General features: G+C 45.0%; 1 non-coding gene across 1 annotated transcript; it reads right to left on the bottom strand.

Annotated features, from left to right (window-relative positions):
• Positions 1-3,296: 3,296 nt before the first annotated feature.
• LOC132830000 (U6 spliceosomal RNA) lies at positions 3,297-3,404 on the bottom strand. Its single transcript, XR_009646300.1, has one exon. It is a non-coding gene; the product is annotated as a U6 spliceosomal RNA (small nuclear RNA).
• Between the last annotated feature and the right edge of the window lie 21,003 nt (positions 3,405-24,407).

The following is a 24,407-nucleotide window of genomic DNA, read 5'->3' as shown; positions in this document are numbered from 1 at the left end:
GGTCTGATTAGGGATAGTCAACATGGCTTTGTGCATGAGAAATCATGTCTCACAAACTTGATTGAGTGTTTTGAAGAAGTAACAAAGAAGATTGATGAGGGCAGTGCAGTAGATGTGATCTATATGGACTTCAGTAAGGCGTTTGACAAGGTTCCCCATGGGAGACTAATTAGCAAGGTTAGATCTCATGGAATCTCAGGGAGAACTAGCCATTTGGATACAGAACTGGCTCAAAGGTAGAAGACAAAGATTGTTGGGGGGGGTTGTTTTTCAGACTGGAGCCTGTGACCAGTGGAGTGCCACAAGGATCAGTGCTGGGTCCTCTACTTTTTGTCATTTATATAAATGATTTGGATGCGAGCATAAGAGTTACAGTTAGTAAGTTTGCACATGACATCAAAATTGGAGGTGGAATGGACAGCAAAGAGGATTACCTCAGATTACAACAGGATCTGGACCAGATGGACCAATGGGCTGAGAAGTAGCAGATGGATTTTATTTCAGATAAATGCGAGGTGCTGCATTTTGGGAAAGCAAATCTTAGCAGGACTTATGCACTTAATGGCAAGGTCCTAGGGAGTGTTGCTGAACAAAGAGACCTTGGAGTGCAGATTCATCGTTCCTTGAAAGTGGAGTCACAGGTAGGTAGGATAGTAAAGACGGCGTTTGGTATGCTTTCCTTTATTGGTCATTGTATTGAGTACAGGAGTTGGAAGGTCATGTTGCAGCTGTACAGGACATTGGATAGGCCACTGTTGGAATATTGCATGCAATTCTGGTCTCCTTCTGATTGTAAAGATGTTGTGAAACTGGAAAGGGTTCAGCAAAGATTTATAAGGCTGTTGCCATGGTTGGAGAATTTGAGCTATAGAGGGAGGCGGAACAGGCTGGGGCTGTTTTCCCTGGAGCGTCAGAGGCTGAGGGGTGACCTTATAGAAGTTTACAAAATTATGAGGGGCATGGATGGGATAAATAGACAAAGTCTTTTCCCTGGGGTGGGGGAGTCCAGAACTAGAGGGCATAGGTTTAGGGTGAGATGGGAAAGCTATAAAGGAGACCTAAGGGGCAGCTTTTTCACACAGAGGGTACGTGTATGGAATGAGCTGCCAGAGGAAGTGCTGGAGGCTGGTACAATTGCAATATTTAAGAGGCATTTGGATAGGTATATGAATATACAGATCCACGTTAAATGCCATATCACTTGCCCTTCACTCCTCCCTAGAACATCTTGACACCAAGAACAGCTACGTATGAATCCTACTCATTGACTACAATTCAACTTTCAACACTGTTATCCCCTCGACTGATTACTAAACTTAGCGATCCGGGACTAAGCCCCACTGTCTGCAACCGGATCCCACAGGCCACAATCAGTGAAGATTGGGGACAATATTTCATCCTCACTAACACTCAAGACTGGAACCTCCAAAGGTGAGTACTCCACCCCCTACTGTACTCACTGTATACCCATGACTGTGTCACCAAATACCAGACTAATGCCATTTACAAGTTCACTGATGGCACCACCATGGTTGGTTGAATCTCAGATGACGGTGGAAGACCTGGAAAAATGGTACACTAAGAACAACCTAGCTCTCAATGCTGACAAAACCAAAGAACTTGTCATTGACTTTCGGCAGGATGTTACTCATGCCCCCCTACACATTAACAGCACAGAGGTGGAACGACTGGAGAGTGTCAAGCTCCAGGGAGTGGTCATCCACAACAAGCTTTCTTGGACTCTTCATGTGGATGCACTGATTACAAAAGCCCAACAACGTCTCTTCATCTTCAGGCAGCTGAGGAAACTTGGCATGATGGTGAATACCCTTACTAACTTTTATTGGTGTGCCATCGAGAGCATTCTGTCTGGGTGTATCACTACCTGTTTGGTAACTGTATCATTCAAGATCGGAGACGGTTACAGAGAGTGATGAACTCAGTCCAGACAATCACAAAGGCCAACCTCCCATCTATAGAATCCATCTACCAGGCCCGCTGTCAAGGACCTGGACCCAATATACCAACCGCTACAGCGGACAGCTGAAACTGACACCCGGAAGTGGCAAGGGCAGACCACTATAAATACCGGAAGAAACATCAAAGAAGCACTTCGCAGGAGGCTCCAGAGCACTGATGATGTCTCCTAGCCAGGGGACGAAACGTTTGCAACAAAAACTTCCAGCTCGGCGAACAGAACCTACTACAAAGGCCGACAGCATTCTCAGAGTCATCCCACCCTGGCAATGTTTTTCTACAACCTCTACCATCAGGGAGAAGGTACAAAAGCCTGAACACACACCAGCCGGTTTCGTAACAGTTTCTACCTTACTGCTAGAATACTGAATGGACCCTCAAACTCTGAACATTCGCCAGTACCCCGTGTTTTTGTTTTTGCCGCTGTTTACCTATTATTTACTTATCTATGCTACTTAACTCTGTGATCTGTGTGTATTGCTCACAAGACAAAGCTTTTCACTGTACCTCATTACACGGGACAATAAATTTAATTCAATTCAGTAGGAGGCCATAGGCATATTGCGACAAGGGCAGCACTTCACTGTTGAATTCAAAAACTATGTTCTACAACCTCCAAATATAGAAAGTTGTCACCTGATTGGATCTTCCTGCCCCTGCCTGACGTTAATATCGAACACAGGCCGCAGAATCTTTAAGAAGGGTGAAAAGAGGGCAATAAAAGAGCCAGCTCACTCTGCTTTTGGCACCTTCTTTAATGGTGTCCCCAGAGAAAGCACCTTCAACTGGCAGCCGAGCAGCTCAGTACCTTCAGCCTACTTGAAGACAACCTCAAGACTAGAACCATCCCTAGACAAGAGGAGAAACCCAAATTGATGACTGCACATCCTAAAATGTCAGCCAATGCTCAAAAGCCAAGGAGTAGTCTGTCCAGCCTGATTGGTATTACCAGTCCTTTCAGACAAACAGTTCAAATAGAATCATAGATTCACTGCAATGTGGAAGGAGGCCATTCAGCCTGTTAAGTCCGCACTGACCCTACAAAGTTCGTCCCACCCAGCTACCCTACCCTTGTACATCCCATGGCCAATCCACTAAGCCAAAACATCCCTGGACACTATGGGGTAATTTAGCATGGCTAATCCACCCAAACTGCACAGCTTTGGACTGTGGGAGGAAACAGGAGCATCCAGAGAAAAGCCACGCAGATACAGGGAGAATGTGCAAACACCACCCAGACAGTTGCACAAGGATGGAATCAAACCTGGATCTCTGGCACTATGAGCAGCAGGGCTAACCACTGAGCCATAACTCCGCAAGACAATGTGAAACGCTTCACGAATTTGCAGAGGCATCTTTGTACAGGGATCACACTAATCTTCTCCGTATTGTTCCAATTTTAGTAAATGTGCTGCTGAAGCGAGCAGTAGGGAACCTGTAGAAAGGCTGTAGAGAATCCTTGGACGTGTGTGTCAGAACCACATAGCTGGTGTAGATTTCAGACTGTTCACTTTGAGATTTGAGACCCTTGCGAATCATGCGAAGAGATTGATGATGTTTGATACAGTTTAATTAAAATACAATGGCAGAGTCTGCTATATACCATTCTTCCTTGGTTGAGTGCTCAATAAGGTTGTTTTGAACTTTTCCCTGACTCTTGTCCCTTTTGGCTATCTCACCATGCAATGCGCATGAGTTAAAAAGAGTTATTGCATACTGGCCAAGGTTAGTCAAATGCCCACCCATCACTTTACAATGGGATGTATAAGTTAATGGATAAGTGGTGCTGGAAGAGCACAGCAGTTCAGGCAGCATCCAAGCAGCAGCAAAATCAACGTTTCGGGCAAAAGCTCTTCATCAGGAATAAAGGCAGTGAGTCTGAAGCGTGGAGAGATAAGCTAATGATGACCGACTTGACACTGACATTTTTTACAAACCCACCGACTCTCACAGATACATTCACCAACACATTCCACCCTGACCTTAAATTTACCTGGACCATCTCTGACACCTCCCTCCCCTTCCTGGACCTCTCCATCTCCATTAATGACGACCGTCTTGACACTGACATTTTTTACAAACCCACCAACTCCCACAGCTACACTGGATTACACCTCTTCCCACCTTACCTCTTGCAAAAATGCCATCCCGTATTCCCAATTCCTCCGCCTCCGCTGTATCTGCTCCCAGGAGGACCAGTTCCACCACAGAACACACCAGATGGCCTCCTTCTTTAGAGACTGCAATTTCCCTTCCCACGTGGTTAAAGATGCCCTCCAATGCATCTCATCCACATCCCGCACCTCCGCCCTCAGACCCCACCCCTCCAACCATAACAAGGACAGAACGCCCCTAGTGCTCACCTTCCACCCTACAAACCTTCGCGTAAACCAAATCATTCGCTGACATTTCCGCCACCTCCAAAAAGACCCACCACCAGGGATATATTTCCCTCCCCACTCCTTTCCGCCTTCCGCAAAGACCGTTCCCTCCGAGACTACCTGGTCAGGTTCACGCCACCCTACAACCCACCCTCCCATCCTGGCACTTTCCCCTGCCACCGCAGGAACTATAAAACCTATGCCCACACCTCCTCCCTCACCTCTATCCAAGACCCTAAAGGAGCCTTCCACATCCATCAAAGTTTTACCTGCACATCCACTAATATCATTTATTGTATCCGTTGCTCCCGATGCGGTCTACTCTACATTGGGGAGACTGGGCGCCTCTTAGCAGAGTGCTTTAGGGAACATCTCCGGGACACCCGCACCAATCAACCACACCGCCCCGTGGCTCAACATTTCAACTCCCCCTCCCACTCTGCCGAGGACATGGAGGTCCTTGGCCTCCTTCACCGCCGCTCCCTCACCACCAGACGCCTGGAGGAAGAACGCCTCATCTTCCGCCTCAGAACACTTCAACCCCAGGGTATCAATGTGGACTTCAACAGTTTCCTCATTTCCCCTTACCCCACCTCATCCCAGTTCCAAACTTGCAGCTCAGCACTGTCCCCATGACTTGTCCGGACTTGTCCTACCTGCCTATGTCCTTTTCCACCTATCCACTCCACCCTCTCCTCCCTGACCTATCACCTTCATCCCCTCCCCCACTCACCTATTGTACTCTATGCTACTTCCTCCCCACCCCCACCCTCCTCTCGCTTATCTCTCCACGCTTCAGGCTCACTGCCTTTATTCCTGATGACGGGCTTTTGCCCGAAACGTCGATTTCGCTGCTCCTTGGATGCTGCCTGAACTGCTGTGCTCTTCCAGCACCACTAATCCAGAATCTGGTTTCCAGCATCTGCAGTCATTGTTTTTACCCTGTGAAAGTTGCTGGCTATGCCAGCTTATCATCAGTAAAAAAAACTAGGAAGAAGGCTAAACTGCAAACTCTGTGTCATTAATTCAATGAAAAGGTTGCTGGTTTAGAGTCATAGAGATGTACAGCACAGAAACAGACCCTTCGGTCCAACTCATCCATGCTGACTAGGTATCCTAAATTAATCTAGTTCCATTTGCCAGCATTTGGCCCATATCCCTCTCAAGCCTTCCTATTCATATACCCATCCAGATGCCTTTTAACTCCCCACCCAGGGAAAAGATCTTGTCTATTTATCCATGCCCCTCATGATTTTATAAACCTCTATAAGGTCACCCCTCAGCCTCTGACACTCCAGAGAAAATAGCCACAGCCTATTCAGCCTCTCCCGATCACTCAAACCCTCCAAACTTGGCAATATCCTTGTAAATCTTTTCTATACCCTTTAAATTTTCACACCATCTTTCCAACAGGAGGGAGACCAAAATTACACACAGTACTCCAACAGCAGCCAAACCAATGTCCTGTAGAGTTGCAGCATGACTTCGCAACTCCTATACTCAATGCACTGACCAGTAACATGTTCTGTGTCTGACCTGCGTTACTCACTCTCTGCTGATCATGCTCAGTCACATGAAAAATCCCCTCCACTGTTACTGAACAAAGAAGAACAAAGAAAATTTACAGCCCAGGAACAGGCCCTTTGGCCCTTTAAGCCTGTGTCGATCCAAATCCGCTGTCTAAATCTCTTGCCCAGTTCCTAAGGATCTGTAGCTCTCTGCTCCCCACCTACTCATGCACTTTAAATGAATCTACCCATACCTGCTTCTACCACCTCTGCTGGCAACGTGTTCCAGACACCTACCATCCTCTGTGCAAAGTACTTTCCGCGTGTAACCCCCTTAAACCTTTCACCTCTCACCTTGAGCACGAGACCTCTCGTTATTGAATCCCTCACCCTGGGAAAAAGCTTATCTCTATCCACCTTGTCTATACCCCTCATGATTTTGTAAACCCCAATCAGGACCCCCTTCAATCTCCTTTTTTCTAATGAAAACAATCCTAACCTACTCAATCTCACTTCATAGATAGCACCTTCCATACCGGCAACATCTTCGATAACCTTCTTTGCACCCACATCCTTTTGGTAATGTGGCAACCAGAACTGTACACAGTATTCTAAATGTGGCTGAACCAAAGTCTTGTACAATTTTAACATAACCTGGCAGCTCTTATACTCAATCCCCATCCGATGAAGTAAGTATACCATATGCCTTCTTGACCCCTCTATCCACCTGTGCAGCAACCTTCAGGGCACAATGGACCTGAACTCCCAGGTCTCTCCGCTCATCAACTTTTCCCAAGGCTCTTCCATTTATAGCTTGCTCTAGAATTAGACCGTCTAAAGTGCATCACCTCACATTTGCCCTGATTGAAATCCATCTGCCACTTCTCCACCCAACCCTCCAGTCTATCTATAATTTCCTGTATTTTTTGACAGTGCCCTATCCTTTCTGCTACTCCACCAATCTTAATGTCATCTGTAAACTTACCGATTAGACCATCAATGCCTTCTTCCAGATCATTTATGTATATCACCAACAACAATGGCCCCAGCACTGATCCCTGTGGGACACCACTAGTCACTTTCTCCATTTTGAGAAACTCCCTTCAACTACTACTCTCTATCTTCTGTTGCTCAACCAGTTCTTTATCCACCTAGCTAGAACACCCTGCACACCATCTGACTTCACTTTCTCCATTAGTTTACTTTGGGGAACATTATCAAATGCCTTACTAAAGTCCGTGTATATGATGTCTACAGCCCTTCCTTCATCTATCAACTCAGTCACTTCCTCAAAGAACTCTGTTAATTTGGTAAGGCTACACAAAACCATGTTGCCTATCACCAATAAGCCCATTCTCTTCCAAATATAAATAGATTTTATCCCTCAATACCTTCTCCAGCAACTTTCCCAACACTGACGTCAAGCTCACTGGTCTGTAGTTACCTGGAATATCCCTACTACCTTTCTTGACCAGGGTAACGGCAAGAATATCAAATGCAAGCATATTCTTCACTATCCTATCTACTGTGTCTCCACTCGCAAGGAATTGTGACCCTTTGGGTCACTCCAAGGTCTCTTTGCTCAGCAACACTCTCCAGGACTTTAGCCTTTAAGTGTATAAGTCCTGCCCCAATTTGCCTTTCCAAAATGCAGCACCTCACATTTACCTAAATTAAACTGCATCTGCCACTCCTTGGTCCATTGGCCCATCTGATCAAGATTCTGCTGTACTCTGAAGTAGCCTGAGACTTACAGGAATATCTGGAGCAACTTGCATTTAAAATAGATCAGGCTCAGCAGGGACAGCTATGGAAACACTGGCTTAAACTCAAAGCTATGCTAGAGAAAATGACCGACATACAAAAATAAATGGAGATGCACAGCCTGCACGATAAGGAGCTAATAAGCCACTCCTCCAGAAGTAAACATGAGAAATGATGCTGTTGTGAGTGAATTCCAACAGAAAATAGAGGAAACGAAACAATCACTGATGCAACAAGTGACAGCAATCCAGGCTTCCAAAAAAGAGAAAGGAAAGATATTTTTAAGGTACTGGATATATTCTGAAAGTCAATATATACTGGACCCCATGAGAAGACTAAAACTTTGGTAAAATTAGAAGAATGAGTGAGAGCCATTCAAGGAATAAAAATTCTGAAACTGCAACTGCAGTCCATCAAACCAAAAGTGGTATGACTGACACTGTCAATGATCATTCTGAAAATCGCAAATATCTACTGACAACGTCCCCATCATAACAGTGAGATTAAAGGCTGGGTGATTGGATGGTTGGATAAAGCCATGCTCCATTTCTTCCTTTTGACAGAAGTCCAGTGACTTTTGATTACCACCAGAGATGATAGTGGAGATTCAACATAACATCTCATGTGAGAGGTAGCACCCCTGACAATGCAGCACTCCTTCAGTCCTGCATCACAGAACAATATTGGATTGCACACTGAGGTCAATGAGTGACTTCTGCAGAATATCCAAAGTTGCAAAAGGCAATGAGAGAAATTTCCATGGAAATTCATTACCTCTGACCTCTCTCCAATCCACACATAAAGGTCAACAGTAAGAGTCATTGAATGGAGATTAAATTACTCAGCCTAAGAAAGGTACAGATGGCACTAGCATCTAAAGAAGAAACTCGGCTCCGAAAGCTTGTGTTTTCAAATAAAACTGTTAGCCTATAACCTGGCGTTGTGTGATTTTTGACCTTGTCTAACCCAGTCCAACAACAGCACCTCCACATCATTGGTTTCCTGAGACATCCTATCCTCAAGAAATACTCCAAGCACTTGACTAGTTACACTGTTATGTCTATTGATCTTGACCTCACAAAGGTCATATCAATCTGCTTTAAAATATTCATATCTTTTAGTGAAGTAAGGGTCGGTCCGCAAGGCTTTCAATCCGTCGTCGCCTTGAATTAGTTATTAAGCACAAGTGGATAAATCAAAGTTACTTCCTTTTGTGGAATACATTGATATGTGTTTAGCAAGGCAGACATTTTGATCACAAGTAGCTCTGATATTGATTATAGGCACATAGAAAACAAGACTCAAACTTATCTAACTCACTACAATCCAACACAGCCTTGCCACGACAATCATAGCATCGTGGAATTTTACAGTACAGGAGGCCATTTGACCCATCATGCCTGTACGAGCTCCAGAAAGAGCTACCCAGCTCAACCCACTCTCCAACCTTCTACCCATAACCTTCTACTTCATCGCTTTCAAATGTGTACCTCCAGCTTTCTCTTGCACCTTCTTATAGAATCCATTACTCTCACAGGAAGTGCATTCCAAATCCTTTTTTGAAAATTCATTGATAGAATGTGTGTACCGCTAGCTAGGCCAGCATTTATTGTCCATCCCTAATTACCCAGAGGGCAATTGAGTGTCAACCACATTGCTATGAGTCTGGAGTCCCATGTCTGCCGGACTGGGTAAGGATGGCAGTTTCCTTCCACTTCTAACAATCAACAGTCATCATTAGACTCTTAATTCCAAATTTTTATTCAATTCAAATTCCACCATCTGCCGTGGTGAGGTTCAAAGGCAGGTACCCAGAACATTACCTGTGTCTCAGGATTAAAAGTCCATTGATAATACCACTAGGACATCACCTCCCCAATACGAACAACTCTTCCATTAAAATAATTTCTCCTTATCTTATTCCTCGCTCTCTTGCTGACAATCCTGCTATGTGTGACCCCCAGTTACTGACATACCAACTGGTGGAAACAGAATATACTTCTTACCCTCTTGAAATGGTTCATCATTTTGATCCCCTCAATAACATCACCTCTTAATCTTCTCTGCTCTAAGGAGAACAAATCCAATCTCTCTAATCTTATCTTGTATCTAAAATCCTTTGTTCCATATCATTCTAATAAATCTTCTTTGAACTCTCTCCAGGACTTTAGCATCTTTCCTAAAATAAGGTGCCCAGAACTGAACACAATAAATGATAACCACTTGACATTTGATAGGATCTACTTTTTTTTGTGTCTTTCTAGTTATTAATGTTCCATATCTTGAGTTACTTTTATTTCCATCTCAAAAAGCAGTGGTTTCAGGTTTCCACTCCATGGACGTAGAGTCACAGAGCTGTACAGTACAGAAAGGCATCCTTCAGTCCAATGTGTCCATGCCAATCAGATATCCTAAATTAATCTAATCCCATTTTCTAGCATTTGGCCCATATCCAAAGATGTGCAGGTCAGGTGAATTGGTCATGCTAAATTACTCATAGTGTTAGGTGTATTAGTCAGAAGGAAATGGGTCTGGGTGGGTTACTCTTTGGAGGGTTGGTGTGGACTGGTTGGGCCAAAGGGCCTGTTGCCACACTGTAGGGAATCTAATCTAATCTATTTAATCATCACCCCTCTAAAGCCTTCCGATTCATGTCATTTCTGCCACCTCCAAACAGACCCCACCACCAAGGATATATTTCCCTCCCCTCCCCTATCAGCGTTCCAGAAAGACCACTCCCTCCGCGACGCCCTCATCAGGTCCACACCCCCCACCAACCCAACCTCCAATCCTGGCACCTTCCCCTGCAACCGCAAGAAGTGCAAAACTTGTGCCCACACCTCCCCCTTTACTTCCCTCCAAGGCCCCAAGGGATCCTTTCATATCTGTCACAAATTCACCTTCACCTCCACACACATCATTTACTGCATCCGCTGCACCCGATGTGGCCTCCTCTACATTGGGGAGACAGGCCGCCTACTTGCGAAACGTTTCAGAGAACACCTCTGGGACACCCGCACCAACCAACCCAACCGCCCCGTGGCTCAATACTTTAACTGTCCCTCCCACTCCACCAAGGACATGCAGATCCTTAGCCTCCTCCGTCACCAGACCATGGCAACACAACGCCTGGAGGAAGAGCGCCTCATCTTCTGCCTAGGAACCCTCCAACAACAAGGGATGAATGCAGATTTCCCCAGCTTCCTCATTTCCTCTCCTTATCTCAGTTCCAACCCTCGGACTCAGCAGCGCCTTCTTGACCTGCAATCTTCTTCACGACCTCTCCACCCTTACCCCCTCTCTGGCCTATCACCCTCACCTTAACCTCCTTCCACCTATCGCATTCCCAACGTCCCTCTCCCAAGTCCCTCCTCCCTACCTTTTATCTTAGCCTGCTTGGCACACCCTCCTCATTCCTGAAGAAGGGCTTATGCCTGAAATGTCGATTCTCCTGCTCCTTCGATGTTGCCTGACCTGCTGCACTCTTCCAACAACACATTTTTCAGCTCTGATCTCCAGCATCTGCAGTCCTCACTTTCTCCTAGTTGTTATAAAACCTTGTCTGGTTCATTGATGCTCTTTAGAGAAGGAGATTGAGTTTAAAGTAAAGGCAGGGGAATTTGAGGAAAACCATTTTCACCCAGATGGTGGTAGGCTTCTGGAATGCACTGCCTGGGAGGGTAGTTGATGCAGGAAACCTCACAATCTTTTAAAAGTACTTGGATGAGCTCTTGAAATGTCTAACATTCAAGAGTATCGGCCAAGTGTTGAAAATGGGGCTATGTTGGGTTGTAAGACTTTTTTGGTGGTCCAGGCTGAATGAGCTGAAGGGCCTTGTAGAGGTACAGTATGATTCCATCCTTATCTGGTCTGGTCTGCAGTGACTCCAGACCCACTGTGATGTGTTTGACTCTTAATTTCCCTCTGGGAATGAGGCAGCAATAATTATCCAACAACATCCACATCTCATGAATAAAGAAGCCATCAGGAGGGCATCTTGTGTTAATAAGCTTTGACGGTGGCCTGCAGTAACCTTTTAAGTAGGCTGCAACTTGACTGGCTTCTGGTTTGGTCACATTTGCACAAGGTCCCTTCTTTCCATATTGCTGCTCTTATCAGTAGCTCCAAATGAAAAGCTAGTGCATTTTTCTGCTTTTAGCAATCGGCAATCCTTAAAAACCCTCTCGCCATTTACTTGACAGACTCAGAGAGAATTGCTACAGAGTGGAAAGAGGCCATTCAGCCCGTCATGACTGCACCAGCTCTCTGAGCATTTTAACTTTGTGACAGTCTCTTGCCTTTTCCCTGTAACCCTGTGCTTTGCTTCTGTCTAGATAACCATCCATTGCCTGCTTGCCGGTCACAGCCAGTAATGTAGCTCAATCTTTGACCTCTCTCAACCAGCTGAGGATCTGTTAGCAGCTCAGCAATTGGGTGGGTTCCTGAATGAGGAGCTACTTCTGCTTAACCATTCATAGGGCAAGCTGGTCCCCTGCACCCACTGAGCACCTATACTTGGATGCCAACAGATTTTAAATCCTTGGCATCATAATTGTATATCATCTCGCAGTGTGTGTGGGCATTTTTGAGGTTTAGTTGCCCATCTTAGAGGCACTGGGATGAACAGCATGGAAACAGACCCATTGGTCCAACTCGTCCATGCTGACCAGCTATCTGAAATTAATCTAATCCCATTTACCAGCATTTGGCCATATCCCTCTAAATCCGTCCTATTCATGTACCCATCCAGATGCCTCTTAAATGTTGTAATTGTACCAGCCTCCATCACTTCCTCAGGCAGCTCATTCCATACACGTACCGCCCTTTGTGTGAAAAAGTTGCCCCTTTAGTCCCTTTTAAATCTTTCCCTTCTCACCTTAAAACTATGCCCTCTACTTCTGGACTCTCCAACCCTGGGGAAAAGACCTTGTCTATTTATCCTATCCATGCCCCTCATGATTTTATAAACCTCTATAAGGTCACCCCTCAGCCTCTGATGCTCCAGAGAAAATAATAGCCCCAGTCTGTTCAGTGTCTCCCTGTAGCTCAAATCCTCCAACCCTGGCAACATCCTTGTAAATCTTTTCTAAACCCTTTCAAGTTTCACAACATTCTTCCTGTAGCAAGGAGGCCAGAATTGAATGCAGTATTCCAAAAGTGGCCTAACCAATGACCTGTACTCCATATTCAATGCACTGACTAATAAAGGTAAGTGTACCAAATGCCTTCTTCACTAATCTGTCTATCTGGGACTCCATCTTCAAGGAGCTATGAACCTGCACCCTGAGTGTTCTTTGTTCAGCAACACTTCTCTAAAGACTGAAAAATTGCCACCAGCCCTATGAAATATCCAAAGAAACTGAAGGAAGCAAAACTCAGATTGTAATTCTGATTCTATTATTGCAGTTCGCTGTTATCACTCTGTCACACTGCCACTAACAAACCAGCTGGACCCCAACCACTTAACCCAGTCTGATTAAAGGGACTAAAGATTCAGATCCATTAAATTTGGTTCAGCTTTATTTCTATGAGCTATTGTGTTAACGTCTCCTAGTTCTAAGTCAGGCAGCATAGGTTCAAGTACTACCTCCTCCAGAGGTGTCTTATAACATTTTTAAACAGATTGACTTAAAAATAAAAAGGCACATAATTCAACAGCTGCATGCAATAATGGAAAGTTACAGCTTTCTTCAATTTTCTGAGATTCTTTGGCAATCAATGTAAGCAATGCTTGGGGAATTTTCTATGTAATTCAACAGCCGACCAATAATATCAATGTTATTTTAAATTTATTCTTGAGTGGGATGTGGGCATTACTAGCTGAGTCAGCTTGTGACCCTACATTTAAGGAACTATGAATCTGCACCCCAAGTTCAGTAGGGGTGTTTAACGGGCTTTTAGATTAGCACTTGAATAAGGAAGCAATAGAAGGATATGGACCAAGGGCAGGCAGATGGGATTGGTTTAATTTGGCGTCATGCTCAGCTTAACATTGTGGGCAGAAGGGTCAGTACCTGTGCTGAGCTGTTCTAGATTCTAGCTTCTAATATTCCTTCATAACCAACATCCTTATAATAGACTATCTGCTCATTATTACATTGCTGTTTGTCGACCTTCATGTACCAATTGGCAGTTGTATTTTCTGTGTTACAATATTGGATATGCTTCAAAAGGTACATGGCTTACAACAGAGCACTTTGGGAAAATGGGAAGTCATGAAAGGTAGTAGAAAAGGTAAGCTTTTTTTATGTATGTATGTTAGAATCTTCTGACGCTTCTTTGGGGGATCAATGAATAGATTGTGTTGGAAGCTGTCTGAGGATTCGGGTCATTGGGTTGAATCTTATGCCATTAACTACCTACCATGCCAACTCTCACGTACAAATCTAATCTCATTTACCAGACGCTGTTCCCAGAATAATTCCCAAAATAACTGGACATTGCTGAAAGACAGGCATTCTTTGTGTCAATATTATTTTTAAAAGAGTCCCTTGTGGCCCCAGACAATCTGAGATAGAAACAGAAAGTGCTGAAGGAATTCAATGGATCTGGCAGCTTTTAAGGAGAGAACAGCTGCACTTACTGAACAAACGTCTAAAAAAACCTAAACATATAAATAGAAAGCGGGAAATAACACCAACGCTTCCCTGGAGGCTCACGGATGATGTTACCGAGTTGGGTGACGAAACATCTGAAAACGGACCTTCCAGCTCAGCGAGCAAACTTACATCCAGAAACAGAGTTAACGTTTTGGGTCCAGTGACCCTTTTCTTTCGAACTTCTTCTGCAGTTCCTGATGTTGTTTCGGATTTTCAACATCTGCAGGTCTGTGCGTTCGCTTTTATCTTGTATCTTGTCGCAGCCCTTCACCGACAGTGGGCGAAATTGAGGACGGCAGATGCTGGAGGTTAGAGTCAAGATAAAAGTAAACTAGAGAGCTGAGTATAGAAGCCATGGAGACACACTGCCCAGGGTTCGTGAATGATATTCAATTGCATTTACAACCCGTTCCCTCCCTCCAGGCACTGTTTATCCGCCAGGCCATACAGTTTTCCAGACCTTGGCAACATCCTTTCTAAGTAAACTCACTAAGTCACTGAGACTCTATCCCCAATGCTCACTGGAGACTCACACTTGACAATGTCCAGTAAAGGAACATCATAGGCAATCAACCAATTCCAAACGTGAGCTTTTATTGACAGTCAGTAAAAGCAAACACAACCAAAACCAATCAAAGCTAAAATTTGTCCCACTGTGCAAACTAAATGCTGTCCAGCAAGGATTTAATATTGTATCATCACCTTCTGCATCCAGCTCTCAGTGACTGGGACTGGGTGTCAGTCAGACCCTGTCTGGTTTGTAATGCTCCATGCTGCTGAGTTCTGTCATGTACAAGGTCAGCTTCCCCCACTCTGTGTCCTCTTCCTCGGGAGACTGCATGTTTCCCCATTCCCGGCTCCTCAGCATCAATCACATCCCCTCGTTGCCTGCTCTAATTATACAGGACACAGCACTCCAGGATGATGTGGCATGCTCTGCCCAAACTGTACTGAAGGATATAGACCAGTCATAGCAGCAGAACCACATCTTCAGAAGATCCATCGCCGGCTCCATCATGGCATTGGACACACCACATGCACCAACTTGGTGAAGGTACTGCACTGACTGAGTAACCACCACATGACATTGACAAAGGGAGTGCCTGCTGCCCTCTGACCCCCTTCCCATCATCCCAGAGCCACATCAACCAGAAAAGGTGGCATTTACTTCAGAGCAGTCTTTCAGATATGTACACGACAGATGATGCAAAAATATTCACCTCATCCCACAGCACCTTTTGGCAGTTTCAGAAATGATTGTGCATATCTGGCCATATTACCCATGGGTATCATCAACACCAGACTCACCTACTCACCAGGTACATTCCCATATGCCATCATGTTACTTACACCTTGTTCTGCCCTGACAGCCCATTTCCACCCACCCACCTTCCAATGCCATTACATTGAACTTTGCCTCCAACTGTTCTCCATATCCCTGAACCTCAACATTACACTCAGATGATGCTCATCCTGACTATGTACTCCCCATCCCCCCCACCCCCCCTAGTGACAATAATATTCATCTCCCATCATCTGCTCCTCATGCCACACTGTACACCTTGCATACCCCTGTCCTGGTCCCCACCTGTCTCAATACCTTTTCTTCCCATTCCAGCCTTGACACCCCCACCCCTTTTGGAAGTGATCATCCACTACCCCTACAGGGCCCTTGTTTATACCCTCCCAATGGTCAACAGACGGAACCCAGAGTTGGACTTGCCCCAACTGCTGACCAACATCGACAGACAGCTCCTAGGCATGATTGACCGGACCCATGGGCACTGTATTTGTAGCTGCCCCTCTGATGGTGTTGGATACCCACTGACCGCTGCTGCTGGCTCTCCAGGACTGATCACCACCCGCTCCCAGGACTGCGCTCAGAAAGATGATCCTGACCATAAGCACATCTAGGGCTTTGGACAACTTGTGAACCCTGCCCCCTGATTGACAGCACTGAGAGAGCGTCCTTTCACCGACTATAGAGCCACCCCCACACAGACTGAGAACTAGCCCCAGTGCATTTGAAACATGGCCAGTTGATTGAACAAACAGGACGGTCAAAAAGTATGGCACTGGAAAAGCACAGCTGGATAGGCAGCATCCGAGGAGCAGGAGAGTCAATGTTTTGAGCATAAACTCTTCATCAGGAATGCCTGAAATGTCAACTCTCCTGCTCCTCGGATGCTGCTGACCGGCTGTGCTTTTCCAGCGCCACACCTTTAGAATCTGATCTCCAGCATCTGCAGTCCTCATGTTTTCCCAAGCAGGAAGGTGCCTGGCACATACTGTCAGTGTTACATTTATAGTGTCGATGTGCTGTACAGCAGAAATTTGTCCCTGGACAGATTCCCACCAACAAGCAGCCAACAATGTTCATCACCCCACAACGTGGCTCTGTGCTGCCTAACAGACTATAGGAGATTTGCCCTGATGGTCGTGAGAGCTAGACAAATGTCAGCTCCCAATGGCCACAGACAAGGAGATGTGTGTGGCTGCAGACTGTCCCTTGACATTCTGTTTGTTGCTGAGCAACAGGGAGGCTGCAGTAGCCAAGTAGCTGCCCAGACGTCCATAAGGAAAATTCTCGATGGCTGGCTTTGCAGTGCACATGCTATGATGTCAATGAAGCAAGTTGCAGCAATAACAAGGTGACTAATAACTATAGTCTTCCTTAGCAGGCATCCTCCCTGGCAAGAAACCTAGTTCACCACTCAACAAGTGCCCAAAAAAATGCAGCAGGGTTCTACCAATATCGCAACCAACATCTCACCAGATTCTGCCACAAATCTCAGCACAGTTCTCATTGCTCAGATGCCTCTAGATTTCTGCCCATTATCTCTGTGTACTACATTATCAATCATACACAATCATTGGTGGTAATAAGAAAAACATAGGAAATCCATACCCCTCCAAGTGGCAGCACAGTGACTCAGTGGTTAGCACTGCTGCCTCACAGCACTAGAGACTCTGGGTTTGATTCAAGCTTCGGGTCACTGTCTTCGTAGAGTTTGCACATTCTGCCCATGTCTGCGTGGGTGTCCTCACATAGTCCAGGTTTGGGTGGATTGGCCATGCTAAATTGCCCATTGTGGTCAGGGATATGCAGGCTAGGTGGATTAGCCACTGGAAATGTGGGATTCTGGAGTGGGGGAGGCTGGGATGCTCTTTGGAGAGTAGGCTGAATGGCCTCTTTCTGCACTGTGATTCTGTAGTCCTGTGATCTTGAGACTATCTGTATATAGTGGCCTGCATTAAGGGAAAGTCACTTGACCTGAATGCAGTGAGAACTACAGTTGGGCCTCTATGGAAATCCAATAGTGACCATAGTTGATAGTAAATCTTTTTCTCTTACTGAAACCTGGACTCCGAGAGTATCAATGAAGGGCAGTATGATAAATTACTGTTAGATTGGCAAACTAGGTCATTCCTGCTTTCAAGCGTTACAGCAGTGGAGAAGGTTTGCAAGACCAAAGCAAGCAGCAGATGATATTGTTGCTTGGCTTCATTAATCATCAGAGTTATGGTGTGTCATTTGTCCAAGTTTTAGAACGGTTACCCAGCACAGCAACCAGACAGGGAAAGCTAACAAGGAGCTTAAAATGAAAGCTCTGACAAGTGCACTTAGATTTATATTCCCTACAGTGTGGAGACAGGCCCTTTGGCCCAACAAATCCACACTGACCCTCCGAAGAATAACCCACCCAGACCCATTTCTCTCTGACTAGCACGTCTAACACTATGGACAATTTACCTGACCTGCATATCTTTGGAATGTGGGACGAAACCGAAGCACCCGGAATAAAGCCATGCAGCCACAGGGAGAATGTGCAAATGCCTCACAGACAGTTGGCCAAGGCAGGAATCAAACCTGGGACCCTGGTGCTGTGAGGCAGCAGTGATAATCACTGAGCCATCATGTAGCCCACTTGCTAGGCTATCATGCTGAGAAAGACATTATATAGCTTGTTGTTGATATCTTCTATTTGATAGAAGATATCAAATTACGGTACTCTTTTCATCACACATTCTTTGTAAAAGATGCCTCCAGTTGGCAGGTTGAAGTGAGAAGCAGACAGCAAAAATCTGATCTTCCACACAAGTCTAGATTCAGATGGTGGGCCGTGGAGTTTCTCACAGAGACACTTGCCTGATGGATATGTACAACTGAAGAACGAGTGGGGCTGTCAGTACAAAAACACACCAATTGAGTTCTTTATCTACCGCAAGCAGATAATATAACTCTCAGTTTAAAAGGAGAAACAAGTCATCTGTTTTCTTAACCTGAGCTGACTATGAACTGCAAATGCAGAGGAAAAGCGATGAGCTCACCATAAGCCATTCAGTCCATCAATGTTCATTTTACTGAACTTCAGGAAATGCAACTGTAGGAAGACAATCATGGAAAATGGTCACAGGGATCTCCAACCAACCCATTTTGATTATAATGGAGCTCAATGCAATACGGACGGACCTTCTTATCATTTCTCCTCAAAATAGAAACAAATGCATTGACAGGAATATTGGAGGGAGCTGATGGCATATTGGTACTGATTTGGAGATGCCAGTGTTGGACTGGGTGGACACAGTTAAAAATCACATAACACCAGGTTATAGTCCAACAGGTTTATTTGGAAGCACTAGTTTTCAGAGCACTGCTCCTTCATCAGGTGGTTGTGATGCAGGGCCATATTATCACTGTTCATTAATCCAGAGACCCAGGTAATGTCTTGGGGACCTGGGTTCAAATCCCACCATGGCAGATGGTGGAATTTAATTCAATAAAAATCTGGAGTTAAGAATCTGAAACCATTGACGAATGTCAGAGGGGAAAAGACCATCTGGTTCACTAATGTCCTTTAGGGAAGGAAGCTACTATCCCTGCCTGGCCCACATGTGACTCCAGTAATCTGGCAGACTCTTATCTGTCCTTGGGGCAGTGAGAGATGGGCAGTAAACGCTAGCCCAGCTAGAGACACCCACATCAACTGAATGAATTAAACAAAAACAATCATGTATAACTGCAGGACTTTCCTTTTCAGTCCATGTCAGGGACAGTCAAACAAGTCCAAAGAGACCAAGATAACTCATGAGGCTCCTTGTTCCCAGCTGCCAGCAAGGATGAAAGAAAGCAAATGGAGCTGAACTACAGATCAGCCATCACATCATGGAAGGGTCAGTTGGTCATTACTCAACACAACTTTCTTTCAGTCTTCCCTTGGTTCGGTGGGGGTGCCAGTGGGGATTGGAGAACGGAAATCTTTGTGCCCTTGTTCAAATAATGGTGGTAAAACTCAGCCTGGTAATGCAGATCAATCAGTTTAACTGGGGAAACTTCAAGAAACAATTATTCCTGATAGAATTAATAGTTGCTTCGAAGAATTTGGAATGATTTGGAACAATCAGCATCGATTTGTTCAGGGAAAATTGGGCCTAAATAACCTGCTGGAGTTTTTTGAAGAGGTGAAAAAGAGGGTTCCTGAGAACAAGGCTGTGGGTGTGATGTACATGGACTTGCAAATAGACATTCTATATAGGGCCAGTGATCAAGCCAGAAAAGACACTCTGCCTATCATACAAATGAGTGTTGTAATATATGAATTCTAGTGCCTATGTGATGCTTAGTATGTGGACCAAACATCTTAAAAACTGGCAAATCACATTAAACACTGAGTCCTTTTGGTTGTTCACAATAGGCAAGGTCCCAACCTTAATGAACCAGCTCATATTTGCAAAACTACAACATAATATCTAAAATTACAATTGGACAACATTTGCTGGATTATACTAAATGGGCGAGGAATTCTGCTGATAATTATTTGGGATTGTCAGTCAGGTTCAGTGTGGTGCGTTTGCATGTTGCGGAAGCTGTGTGGTGTTGCTACACCAAGGTCTGTTCTTTGCAGACAGGCAGATATGTACATACACTGCATCTGTTTCACCTCAACTACTTTCTTTCTCAAGGCAATGATCGCAGCAACCAATCTGCCTGGTTTACAATTTAAAGAAAGCCAGACAGTTATTCATTAAACAACATTAATGGGTTCTTTTTCCATAGCAATGCCCTGCCACGCAGTATCTGCAAGTCAATGCTCTCTTCTTATGATGTGTAAGTGCTTCTGTTGCCTCCCTTAAACTTGTAATTCTTATTTAATAACCTTAGAATTCCCAGTGTAGAAAGTGACCATTCAGCCCTCATCAACTCTCAAAGGGCATTCCATACACTACTGCATCCTCATGACCCCATATCTCTCATGGCTAATCCAACCAGATTATATATCCCTGAATATTATGGGAAATTTAGCACAGCCAATCCACCTAATCTGCACATCTTCAGAAGGTGGGAGGAAACCAGAGCACCCAGAGGAAATCTACACAGACACACGAGAATGGGCGGCACGGTGGCACAATGGTTAGCACTGCTGCCTCACAGCGCCTGAGACCCGGGTTCAATTCCCGACTCAGGCGACAGACTATGTGGAGCTTGCACGTTCTCCCTGTGTCTGCGTGGGTTTCCTCCGGGTGCTCCGGTTTCCTCCCACAGTCCAAAGATGTGCGGGTCAGGTGAATTGGCCATGCTAAATTGCCCGTAGTGTTAGGTAAGGGGTAATGGTGGGTTGCGCTTCGGCGGGTCGGTGTGGACTTGTTGGGCCGAAGGGCCTGTTTCCACACTATAAGTAATCTAATCTAATCTAATCCTCACTGAGGGTGGAATTGAACCCTAGTCCCTGGCGCTGTGAGGCAGCAGTGCTAACTACTGAGCCACCATACAACCCTCTATGAAAAGGTTTCTGTCATTGAGACCACTATGGTGTACATTTCACAAATGTGGCCTGATTGGGTACAATCAGGATTGTTGTGAACAGCCAAAGGGACTCACTGTTTGATGTGATCCTCCAGACTTTGGGACATAGAGTCCATATACTGGCCATCATGCCAGCACTGAAATTCATATACCACATTGCTCATTTTTTTGATAGGCAGAATTTTCTTTTGGCATTGTGTTAGACATCTAGTATAAGTCTACATGCACCACGTTCAACGGTTCTGCTCTCATCAACTTTTAGATTAGATTAGATTAGTTACAGTGTGGAAACAGGCCTTTCAGCCCAACAAGTCCACACTGACCCTCCAAAGAGCAACCCACCTAGACCCATTCCCCTACATGTACCCCTTCACCTAACACTATGGGTAATTTTAGCATGGCCAATCCACTTAACCTGCACATTTTTGGAGGTAACTTTCTGTTACCTCTTCAAAAAAAATCCAGCAAATTAGTAACACACAATATTCCATTATCAAATAAATGCTTCCAAATTAATCCACATTTTTCCATGTCCTTATTATTCCAAATAACCGTTCCTACAGGTGTCCCCACTGCTGAAGGTAAACTGACCGGTCTGTGATTGCCTGGTTGATCTTTACAACCTTTTCTGTTTAATGTATTGTCCCTAATCATGTTCCTAAATTCTTTCATCTTTATCCCACTCAAACAACTTGACCAATTAGACAGGCACTTATCCCCATATCCTGTCATCAACCAAATTCATAATGTGTCACAAAATTTCTTGTGAGCATGCATTTTCAAACAAAAGGCAGATATTTGAAAGAACCAATTTATATTTCCATCCCACTTCTGACATCCTGCACTTAATAATCAACCCTCACACCTTGACATTCTTGTCAGTATGACAGAACACAATAAGACGCTGCGAGCAACAAGGCAACAGAAGACCAGATGGTTCTGTTCAGTAGTGGCTGAGGGTTAGGTGTTAGCCAAGAACTCCCTTCTTTTTACACTGAATGCTGCGAGATCTTTGATGGCCACCTGAGTAGGCAGACAGAGGCCTTTGGTTAACACACCATCTGTAAAAACAACACCTACAAAACCACAGGACGCCCTGAGTAATGGAGTGGAATGTCAGGGACTCGCAACACGCCAATCACTTTGTCACATGGTGGCAGGGACGTTCACGAGCTCTCATAGGTAATTAGTTGAGATTTTGCAATTGTTGTCTGTGGTACAGAACAACAACAGCTTGCATTTATATCGAGGACGTCCGCAACACAAAATGCCTCTTAATGTTTTACAGAAACAATTAAATGTGCTGCAAGATGCCAGCTTTCAAAGGGAAATTTACACTGCACAGAAAAGGATGCAATCAGAAAGGGCTAAGGATCTATTGTCAACGTGACTGCAAAATGAAAAGCTCCAATAACGTGGGCATTTGTTCAGCAACACCAAAGATCTGCAACACAGAGCTATTTGGCAAATATTGTTCATCAGACATTTTGTTGCAAACATCTGAAGCAGCTGGGACTTGAACCCAGACCTCCGGGCTAAGGAGTGAAAACACTATCACTGCCTAAGAAGAGGCTTATAGCAGTTATTTACACACTGTGTCCTGGGGTTATCTGCTCATTACAGGATCACAGCATGGGAACTGACTCTTCCCAATTATTTCTAAAGGTGGAGGAATACTCAGGAGGCTAGCTGGCTTGGGACGGCATCGAAATTTATTGGTATAGAAGCAGCATAGAGTTCCATAATATAACAAGTGTTGTGACATGGTCGAATTTGTTGGTCTTTCATTCACTGCACATTGCAGACTGGACTCCGCCTCTTGTTATTTTCAGTGTTTCGATGTTAAGGGTTACAGTATCTGGTCGGCATGGACTGGTGGGGCCGAAGGGTCTGTTTCCTGCTGTATCACTCCATGACAATAAATTTAGAAAAGCGTGGTCAGAGGAGACTCACACAGCACAGTGAGGCTGGCCTGGGCCTGGTCTGGTTGGTCCAAATGGGTAAAAACAAGGGCTGCAAATGCTAGAAACCAGAGTCTAGATTAGAGTGGTGCTGGAAAAGCACAGCAGGTCAGGCAGCATCCAAGGAGGAGGAAAATCGACGTTTCGGGCAAAAGCCCTTCATCAGGGATAGAGGCAGGGTGCCTGCAGAGTGGAGAGATAAATGAGAGGGGGGTGGGGAGAAAGTAGTATAGAGTACAATAGGTGAATGGGGATGGGGATGGAAGTGATAGGTCAGGGAAGAGGCTGGGGGATGGTAGCAAAGAATGCAATGGGTGAATGGGGGTGGAGATGAAGGTGATAGGTCAGGGAGGAGGGTGGAGTGGATAGGTGGAAAGGAAGATAGGCAGGTAGGACAGGTCATGAGGGCAGTGCTAAACTGGAAGATTGGAGCAAGGGTGAGGTGGGGAAGGGGAAATGAGGAAACTGGTGAAAACCACATGGTTGATTTCTGTGGTCTATATCTTGAGTAATCCTGAGTCCTAGGCCTACTCCAGAGCACAGGAAAGTAAAGCGACACCCTCGGAAAGTACTGCACTATTAGAATGATTGTTATGTAGACAAGCTGCAGTACAACATCTCTCTCTCTGCTGGCCCGAATGGAGGTAAAAGATTAACTTGCAGAATTTCAGGAAGGAGAGGAGCTCTGCAGCAAGTATTTACCTCTCAATTCAACATAATTAAAAACTGAAATACCTGCTCTCAGCCACCTGCAGGAATTTACTGAAGTCTGATTGTCCAGCATATTTCCTACGCTACTGTTGCTATAAGTCAACAATGTATGCAGTTCGATAATCTAGGGTCAGCAAAGCATTCTTGAGAGACTTGGCTGGGGAAATGCTGGGATTTCTCCTCATGGGAGAGTCTCAGACCTGCGGGCATAAGCTCAGAATAAAGGGTCACCAACTTAAGGCTGAGATGAGGAGGGACTTCTTCTCTCAGAGGGTTGAGAGTCTTTGGAACTCCTTGCCAGAGAGAGCTGGGAGGGGCGCACAGTATATTTCAGTGTACATTTAAGGCTGAGAGAGATAGATTCTTGATCAGGAGCGGGATCAAAGGTTACAGGGAAATGTCAGCAAAGTGGACGTGTTGTCTGGTCAGCCATGATGCTCTTGAATGGCATAGCAATCTCAAGGGGCCAAATGCCCTCCTCCTTTCCCTATTTCTTCTGGTCCTACAGTCTTACATAAATGAAAATTATTACCCCCACCCTATTTACATGCTTCACATCTATGTTCAATTTGTCCATTCCCAAGATTGAATCAAATATAAATTACTCAGAGCTTTAGTGATTAATGGATCCTCAGTTCTCTTCTGCCGTTTCCAGCTGTGCATATCCTATTATTTACAAAGACCTGTGTGTGTGCTTTGCT

This window comes from Hemiscyllium ocellatum, chromosome 2, assembly GCF_020745735.1.
Source record: "Hemiscyllium ocellatum isolate sHemOce1 chromosome 2, sHemOce1.pat.X.cur, whole genome shotgun sequence".
NCBI lineage: Eukaryota > Metazoa > Chordata > Chondrichthyes > Orectolobiformes > Hemiscylliidae > Hemiscyllium > Hemiscyllium ocellatum.
This window is presented reverse-complemented; position numbering and strand designations above follow the sequence as displayed.